Here is a 9,680-nt window from a genome sequence, read left to right as displayed (position 1 = left end):
CCAGATCCCTCAGCGCTGGCTCAGCCCGACTCTTCAACCCCTCCAGGGATCCCGGGGACTCCCCCCTGCCCTGGGCAGCCCATTCCAACGCCCAACAGCCCCTTCTGCACAGAAATCCTTCCTCAGAGCCAGCCTGACCCTGCCCTGGGCAGCTTGAGGCCATTCCCTCGGGGCCTGGCGCTGGGGCCTTGGCTCCAGAGACTCATCCCCCCTCTCTGCCCCCTCCTGGCAGGGAGTTGCAGAGGGCCAGGAGGTCTCCCCTCAGCCTCCTCTTCTCCAGACTGAACCCCCCCAGTTCCCTCAGCCGCTCCCCAGCAGACCTGTGCTCCAGACCCTGCCCCAGCTCCGTTGCCCCTCTCTGGACACGCTCGAGTCATTCAATGGCCTTTTTGGGGTGAGCAAAACTGAACACTGCTTCTGGGATCTAGCCACAAGAAATAACAATCAGACAGAAATCATTGCTTTTCAGTCCGAACTACTCACAAGAACAAGCTCAAGTCTCTTCAGCAGCCTCTCCCCATGGAAACATCCCTAGCCACATCTGAGCTTCCCAATCCTTACACTATTGCCATCATATTTCCACTCCATCTGAGATTACTGACCTGCTAGGAACCCATCCCAGCACTTTTTCCCATGCTGGAAGGCTGTGGGGTGATGGGGCACCACCCAGCTGCCCCCCAGACCCTGCAGACAGCACCTCACCCCCCCAGCCTCTGCTTGATCCCAGGGTGTAAACCTAGAACCAGGGCTGCAGCTCAGAACACCCAGCTACAGCCCAGGTCTGACCCTCCTCTTACTAACACAACCCTTACTGTGCCTTCCCTTTCTCTTTCTTTTTCTCCCAACCCCACAGACTGTGCCAGAGCCTCAGCTGGTTTAAATTGAACTTGATGTGGCCAGAGCCAGCTGGTATAAATCAGTATAAATCACCAGATGCCAGGGCTGATTTACATGGGTGGGGGATTTGCCCCACTTCATTTCCTTTGTCTTCTACATGGAGAGCTCTCCTGCCTCCTGGGTGACTTGGAGGCCCTCTGGGGCCTCTTAGGGAGGGCAAATGGTGTTTCTCAGAGCAAAGCACTGAGTTTGTGTTTGCTGGTAAGCAGTGTGGGGTAATGCTGCAAGACCACTGCTTGCTTAGGTAAAGTACACAGAGGGGATATTATAGGATATTATTTCAATGCTGCCTAATGCTTAAAAAATACCTTGCTCTCATCTGTCAAGTGACATTTCATCAGTTTAGGCGCTGGGAGAAGTTTTGCTGATCTCCTGGTCCCCTGATAGAAAGTGATGGCAGAGCCAAGCTCAAAGGCTGGGGAGGAAGGGGCAGCAGGCTGAAATGGGAGGAGAGAATTGATTTGGATCCTGGAGTGCTCTAAATGCTGTTTTAGTGACCCCTGCATGTGCACAGAAGACACGTGTGTGTGATGTGAGGCTATTGCAGAACTTGTCCCCAGATTTTTCTGTTACAAACCTCCTCCAGAGTCTCAAGACAGGTGCTGCTTGTCCTGGCTGCATGAGAGGCTCCTGTCCCGCAGGTCCCTCTCGCCCATCTCCGTGGGGTTGCAGAGGATCAGCCTGGGGTAACCTGCCATTAGAATGGCAGAGTCTGACCAAAAGGCCAGGCTGACGATAAAAGGAGACTGCCTGAAGCAGCGAGGCCTCCTTTTGGATGGGGAAGAACTTGGTACTTGAAGCATGGGGTGGTAGGTGTCCAGGTCCTGTCCACTCAGGTCCCACAGGTGTGATGGGGTGGACACCACTTGGCTCTGCCCCCCAGGACCGGTGGCCGGGGCCAGCCCCAGCTTGCTGCCCCGTGGTGGCGCACACAGGTGTCCCCTGCACAGGGGGTGCAGAGCAAGGCTTGGGCCTCACCCTGGGGCTGTCCTGCCCTGCTCCTCCTGGGCAGACCTGTCCTCTCAGCCTGCCTGGCCCTGGGCAGGGCTTGCCTGCCCTCAACAGACCCTGAAACCTCCCCGAGTCCCTCCTAGCCTGCATTTGTCCTGGCCAACCCCCTTCTGAAGGACTCCAACACCCCTGGCTACAGAACCATGGTGCGGGAGGAATGGAGTGGTGATATCTGAACACCCTCCTCCCCCTGCTCCCAGCGCTTTCCTCCCTGAGTTTGCTCAGCTGCACAAATATTTCAGTGCAAATCCCCATTTCAGAGATGCAAACCCAAAGCACAACCAGACTCTAGTGCTTTTTTTTCATCATCACATCCTAACGTGCCGTGACCCACAGGGGACACATTCTACAATCCCCTGCCGTGTCCCCTGAGCTAGAAGCGACCGGCACTTCCCTGCAGGACAGCACAAACTTTCTGCGTTTCCCGGATAAACAGAGCGGGAGGGGATCTGGGAAGAGGCGGTTGACGCTACTTGTTCAGAGAGGGCTGGGAGCAGGTGGCGGGCGGCTGTTTCGTGTCGGTCGCAGCTTAGTAAAATGTGTCAGCATAGCCTTCAGCAGCTTTGCAGCTCAGCCCATCCCCTTGATATAACTAATTCTCTGGCTGAGCAAAGAGTTTTCACAGCTAAACACCTTCTTTGTTTTGCTTTTTCTTTTTTTTTTCCCTTTTTTTTTTTTTTTTTTTTTTTTTGAACAAAAAAGTCTTATTTTGGGGGGTTGTTTGAGCAAGACTGGGGCTGCTAGCATGAGACTGAAAGCTGCGGGAAGCTTGGGGCCCTGGTCCCTTCATGCTTTGCTAATGTACCCTGCTTCTGCCAGAGTGCTGATGCTTTTGGGGTTGGGCAGGATGAAGGTGCCGGCAGCTGGAGCTCAGGGTGCTGAGTGGCGTTCCCAAGAAGATGCTGCATGAGACTGTGTCTTGCTGCGCTTGCAGTTCCAAAATGAGCTTTAAGCCTCTGTGAAAGCCACATGTCGGTAACGGAAATTAAAGGCCCCTTGATTCTGACATGATAGAACGATTAAAGCCACATTTCTTGGCCTGGGTACCTAACTCAAAATGCAGATATAAGGCTTAGATCCCCAAGGGGATTCAGATTTCTAATCCCAATTTATGCAGCTAAATTCCTATTGATTTCCCCCAGGTAGGGCCCTAAATACATTTGCGGGCCGGGATCCAAAGTGGAGGTGTTGTGGCTTAGAAAGGGAGACCCAGCCTTGTCAGTTTGGCCTCAGCATTTCAGGGGGTGAAGGGTGCTTGCCTGCTTTCTGTCTGCGTGCTCCCGAGGGGCTGCACTGCTTGTTGGGGCTCTGCAGTGGGGGCCTGGGTGTCCCCATCTTCTGTTGGCACTGGGTGGGATGGGCTGCAAAATGAAGGTGAAGGTGCAGATCCAAATGTCAAATTCAAAATCCATGAGCCTGTTGCTGGAGAGAGCAGGACTGAGAAGATGGAAGTGGGGGAATGCTTGGGGTCTGCAATACCCCCAGAACTGGGCGATTCAGATCAGTGGAACTGTTTTGATTTGCTCTAATGCAAGGAGACCATGGTGATGAACAGCTTTCACCTCCCTTCTCTTTTGTCTTCCTCCCCAGCTTTATTGGTCAGAAATCCTCCCTTGGGGGCTGCTCGTGGGCTGTGGTGTCCCTGCACAGAGCTGCTGCGTGAGCTGCCCCGCGCGATGGGGGTGTGGGAGAGAGCAGTGGTGACTGTGGTGGGACATGGCAGCACCCAGGTCCCCACCAGCTCTTGGCAAATCCGTGCTTGGAAATGGTGGCTCTGGTGCAGAACCGCTAAATCCTTCCTCTGCAGGCATCTCCAAACCTGTGCTCCAGCATTATTGCTGCTTCTGGCTTTCTAACAGCTCCTGAAGTGCTCTGCCCCTACCTGAGGGATGTGACCTTCAGATCAGCGCTGTTTTGCACGAGTGCCCTCAGGGAGGAAGGTAAATGTCTCACTGCTGCATTTTTGTGAGCTCTGCTATCACAGCGATGCTGAAGATGAAGCCAAGCGAATCCTCCTTCACCAGGAGTTAGGGAATCCCAACTCTCGGCTGCGATTCGTGCCCAAACCTCGCAGCTGAGCCAACAGTGCTCTCAGCGAAAGCCCTGATGTGGGTGCTGTCTGCATTAAGATGTTTTCTGAGTCCATCCAACAATCACAGAATTATTCCAGGTGCTTCACAGAACTGCCACAGTCTGTAGTCCCGTGGGATATACAGGGTAATGTGTACAGCAGCCTACAACTCCACGGGCCTGCAGAGCTTTGGGCTGCCCCATCTCCATGGGACTGAGTGCTCCTCCAAGCTGTTCAGACTGGAAATAGATCTTCAATCCCTTTACAGGCAGCAACACAGCGTCTTCAGCTTGCAGTTGAGAGCACGGGAAAAAAGCACAGGGAGCTGGAGAGGTGTGCCTGAAGGGAGTCAGCCTTTGGGCAGAGCAGGGGTGAACCTGCTCTGTGGTTGAGCATGGGCTCATCTGGGTGGTTGATGTGGCCAAGCTGGGCATGAAAACATTTCTATAAGCCGTCTCAAAACATCCCAAAGGCAGTTGGAAGCTATGCTCCCGGGTGACACTGGGGATGAAATACAATCCACCACTGCCCAGCATTGGGACAGGAGAGACGATGACCCCGTGCCAGGGTTGGCCTGCAGCAGTTATAGCACGGATGCCTTTGGCTCTTGGACTTCTGGACATTTCCCCAGGTGACCATGAAATCGTGTTTCTCTTCCCACATCACTGAAGCAACCGCTTGCTTCCATCCTGATTATTTTAACATCTCCTCCACAAGCAGCAAATGACTGTTAGAGTCATTTTGGAGAGTGCCAGCTCTGCTAGCCAAATATGCTTGTTCCAAGCTTCTAGCTCTTGGCCTTTGCTGGCCACATGTCCCAAGGGAGAGGATGCTCTGGAGTAGCTCTCTCCTCACACAGGGAGTGTGGATGGGCTTCTCCCCGCAGGATGAATGGCAGGGGCTGCGATGTATCTGGCTTGCGGAGCACATGTTGATTGTGAGGGGTTGATGCTGTAGTTTAATTTGGACTGGACTCCAGTGGGCACCTTTGTCTCAGAGCAGGCTTCTTCAATATAAAAGGAAATTTAAGGCAGAGAATCCATCCCAGGCTATTCGCTGGAGATCAGCGATCTGTTCTCCCGTGCTCTGCTGCAGCCGCCTTCCCTGGCCCATCCACTGGACGGAGCAGGGCGTCTGTTATGACTAAATCAGCTCTTCTTCCCCAAGACTGTTGATGACCCAGCTATCGTGCATGATGCCTTTTGTAAATATAACATACAAATTAGTGATCTTCGTTCTGGGGCCAGCTGCAGGACAGTCAGGGCCTCTGGCTGGGTGACCTTGGCCATCTCTCCAGCACAGCTGGGATCTGGTACAGGGAGGCACATAATTTGTAAAGCCTTGGACCTGGGATGAGCAGGGACTGGGCTGCTCAAGTCATGCATGTTGTGTCATCTGCAAAATGGTCCCCACACTTGAAGCAGTCCCTTCCTCAGCCTGTGGACAGGGAACCTGAGGGCCTGGGTCTGCTCCCAGATGGTCTGTGCAAAGTCCTGGTGCAACGCAAGCCTCTGGCATGGGGTTACATTTAACCACATGTCCGTGTGACTTTGTTGTCTGTCCTCGGTCACCTCCTAAGTGGGCCTGGGGCAGTTGGCTTCGGAGCAGTGGTGCCCACAACATGCCCTGGGAAAAGGGGCTGCCAGGGAATTGTCCCCTCGGCTGAGATCCAGCCCCATCAGCTCCTGGGACAGCCCCAGAGATGGTCTGTGACCCGGCTGCTCTACGTGTGAAGGCAGAGGCACCTGTTCAGCCACAGGAGCATCTTCTGGTCTCTGAAGCAGGCTCAGAAGCACTTTGCACCAGCACGTGTGTGAGGGGTTGAGGCCAGCCCTACCCTATAACGAGCACAGCTGCTGTGGCAGCAAGCTCTGCCAGCCCTGTCTGGGCAGGAAAAGTGTGGTCAGTTTTCTTGTTTTTTTTTTTTTTTTTTTTTTTTTTTTTTTTTTTTTGGTAGCTGTAGATCATAACACTTCCCTGGGACCCTGTTGAAAACCCTGGCAATAGATATACAAAATCTGTTCTGCAGGACAGTGCCAGGACTCCCTGGGACCACTTGGCAGGAGGATCCTCAGCTCTGCCTGCAGCCCATGTTGCACATCACAGCCTGGGCCATTGGCAGGTCCCTGGCTGCAAAGGATCCTCACAAGACAGAGTGTTTCAAAGACATCCTCAGGCAGTGCCCAGGCTGGGGACTTGATGCATGGTGCTGGGGGCAAGGATGGGCAGAGCCCTCCCGTGCACCAAGCCCGGCAGCCCCCTGCAAAGGGAGAGCCCGGCCGCAGCTCCGCAGGCATCCCCAGCGAGGATAACTGCCATTAACCTCTCCCTTGGAACAAGAAGGTGCAAATGAGCCCACAGTAGCCTCCATTCTTCTGGCTGAACAAGATTGATTGAAAAACAAATTGGCGCAAATAAAGCATGTAATTAGATTAAAGCCTCTTGCCTGGAGCTGGTGGAGAATGGGGCGGGCGCTTAGCAAGAGCCCGCAGCCCCCTTCTCGCCTCTGCGGCATCCAGCACGGCTCGGGGGCAGCTGGCACCGGCCCCTCTGGCCAGAGCACCAGCACCCCGCAGGATGCGGCCGAGGCTGCCCATCACCTCTGGGGAGCTGCCCTGGCTGGGGCCGGCCACGCTTGGCCACCCCGTTTCGAGCCCTGGCCCGATGCGCTGCCCCGGCCACGCTCTGGGTGCTGCCAGGGCACGGAGCAGCCCTGGCTGTTTGGTCCGGCCCTGGGACCCCCGACCGCTGCGTTCAGAGGGGAAACCACCCCCAGGCACCACCCGAGCCCTGCTGTGGGTCAGGGTGAGTTTGCTCCTTGTCTCTTTAGCTGCTTGATGCCGGCTTTGGGATGGGAGGGAATGGGCCTGAGTCAGTTTTTGTGTTTGGGACGTGGGTGTCCATAGCAGCCGTGACCTCACCTGTATCCCAGTTTCTCCCAGATATAAAGGGAGGGAGGAGACAGGCTTTGGCCTCTGGTGACACAGTGGGGACAGCTCAGCTGTGCCAGACACTTAACGCACTAGCAAACACCACATAAACACAGGCGCTTTATGGCTCATCCACCCCTGCCTCTACGCCCTCCTCGCCCCTCTCCTGGGAGCGGCTGGCAGCCGGGGCTGGCAGCACATTTCCTACCCCTCCCCGCAGGAGCAAACCCAGTGCTGAGCCCCAGGGGACACGGGGGACATGGGGTGACATCCCCAACAGCGCTTCATCCCCACCCAGCACTTCCCCACAGCAAACTTGTCCCTGGCCGCTGATGAACTCCAGGGTTGCCTCTCCCAGCACCCCCGAGGACACAGCCCTGCCGAGAGCCACAGTCGAGATGATTAAATACGTTAATAGGAAACCATCTGTCTTCAAGAGCGTTGGCCACCTTATAAATTCCCGGCCTGACAGCAGCTCCCCGGCCGAGCGGGCGCTGGGCGGGATGTGGGGGCAGGATGTAACCAGAGCCGGGGCAAATCAGACTTTCCGCTCTAGGGGAAACACGGCAACGGAGAGATGGTGCTGGGGTTAAGCGCTTTGTTTTGCCAAGGGGAAACAGCATCTGGAAATGTCCCAGGATGGGGAGAGAATCAGCTCTTTTTTTTTTTTTTTTTTTTTTTTAGGTGGGTTTGACAGTGATACTGGGCAAGTCCTTGTGCTGAAGCTCATGGCTTGGCTACAGTGCCCAGGTCTTGTGGGCACCCAGGTCCCCCCGGTGTCAGAAGGATGGTCCCTGAGATGACAGTATCCCAGGGATGGAGGGTTATGGGGATGAAGGGACGTGGGAATGGAGGGATGAAGTGAAGCAGGGATGCGGGGATGTGGGGATGGAAGGATGAAGAGAAGCAGGGATGTGGGGATGGAGGGATGTGGGGATGCAGGAAGCCTTGAGATGGGGTTATAACGGCACAATGCAGTTGTGCGTGAATCTTATCTGCATTTCAGCAGAAGTTTTGTGGTGGCTTGTTTTGTGTTGGGTTTTTTTTCACAGGCTTTCTGAAATATTTTGAACTCACCAGAAGATTCCTCACTGGAAGCCCCTCACCCCTATTGTACTCACAGCCATTCACTGCAGATCACCATGAGAAACCCCTTTTCAGGAGGGAGTTGGATGCTGCAGCCGATCAATCAGTCAATCAATCACACAGTCAATCCATCACCTTGCTTACAGCCTGAGACAAGTGAGATAATACCCATGCCGGGCTGAATTAATTACTCATTTGGATGAGTACAAAGCTAGAGCCCCCCAGGTTGAGCCCAGACTTATACCAGGGTACTGAAATGAGAATTTCGCCTCCTGATTGTACTGCAGCTATGCAGACCTTTATTCCCTGCCTGTGGGATGCTCCCAGCTCTCTGCAGAGCTCGTGCTTGCCGTTAGCACTTCTTTACGGTGAAGAGCTGTGATTTTACTCTCTACCGGTGCAAAGAGTAGACTTTAGTAAAAGTCTACTCCCTGGCCATACCCCATCCCAGGCTCTGGGAGCATCCTTGCCAAGACAGAGCAGGCACGGCCGTGCCTGTAGCCTGGCAGCTCCTCCCCAGTCTGGCCAGGATCCTTCAGGCAGGATGCGAGTGCTGCTGAATCCTGCACCCGACTCCGGCCAGTCCCTGTGCTGCTGATCCCCTCCAGACGTGTGAGCCCTAACACAAGTGTGCACACTCCTTTTCATTGAATATCAGAGCTGGGTGGTTATCAAGAGGTCACTCTTTCAAAGAAAAACTAAGGCACTCTGCTTGCAATTCTAGTGTTATGGCTTTGTTATTTCCTTTGTTAGTCTGGAGACAAATTAATGAATGTGAAATCAGACACAGCCTTGGCTTTTCCTTCTCAATACATAATGTCACAAAATCGTTAAAAAGTAGCAGTTCTCAACTCTACCAGATCGCTGAGAGCTCTGACAGCCCAGCAGAGAAGAACCGGCTAGCAGAGGATGGTTTCGATCCATCGACCTCTGGGTTATGGGCCCAGCACGCTCCCGCTGCGCCACTCTGCTGCCCCGGCCCGCGGCCGTCCCTGCCCGGTACATCTGCATGGTAATTGTACAGGGAAGAGAGTAAAACTCAGCAAGGCTAATCTTAGTAATACCTTTAAAAATACTTCAGATATACCTTACACCTTCAAAGCCCTGTGGGACAGCAGCTAATTAAATCTCTCAACACTGTTCTGATACAGATGGGTTAAGAGTAGTTATCTCTGTTTTGCAGGTGGAAGGAGAAAAACAACATGACATGCTACAGAATTTACAGAGGCTATGGGCATTTCCTTCTCCAACTCACAGCTATAAATGCTCACTCCAAAACCCCACAGAGCATTCTGGTGGTTGCATGGACAGAAGGGGTCACAGACTGCCCTGGGGGAGTTTGGGCAGTGAGAGAGAGAGGACATGAACCCAGAGCCAGTCTCTTGACCCCAAGGACTCATGTCACAGAGAAACGATGCTGAACAGCACTGACATTTTTACACAGAAAGAAATGGAGCACAGAGGCCTCATAAAGAATCAATTCGATATTGCAAGAGAATGCAAAATAAAGGCAGGATGGACGCGGACACACACACACACTATATCAAAAGAAAAGGAGAGAGACAGGAGCATTTTCTCCCAGGGCTGGCTCATGTCCCCACTCCAGCTATCACAGGGCTAATCAGCAAGCAGGAGGATGGGAATCCAGAAGTGTAAGAGAGCTGGAAAAGAAGCCAGATCTCCTT

General features: G+C 53.8%; 1 protein-coding gene and 1 non-coding gene across 2 annotated transcripts in view; both read right to left on the bottom strand.

The window, feature by feature from the left end:
- The window catches only part of NTN1 (netrin 1), a 45,235-nt gene that overhangs the window by 4,331 nt on the left and 31,224 nt on the right, over window positions 1–9,680 (bottom strand). The gene's annotated exons all lie outside the window — the stretch shown is intronic.
- TRNAM-CAU lies at window positions 8,896–8,967 on the bottom strand. The gene has a single exon. It is a non-coding gene; the product is annotated as a tRNA-Met (tRNA).

This window comes from Athene cunicularia (genome assembly GCF_003259725.1).
Source record: "Athene cunicularia isolate RWA chromosome 18 unlocalized genomic scaffold, athCun1 chr18_part1, whole genome shotgun sequence".
NCBI lineage: Eukaryota > Metazoa > Chordata > Aves > Strigiformes > Strigidae > Athene > Athene cunicularia.
This window is presented reverse-complemented; position numbering and strand designations above follow the sequence as displayed.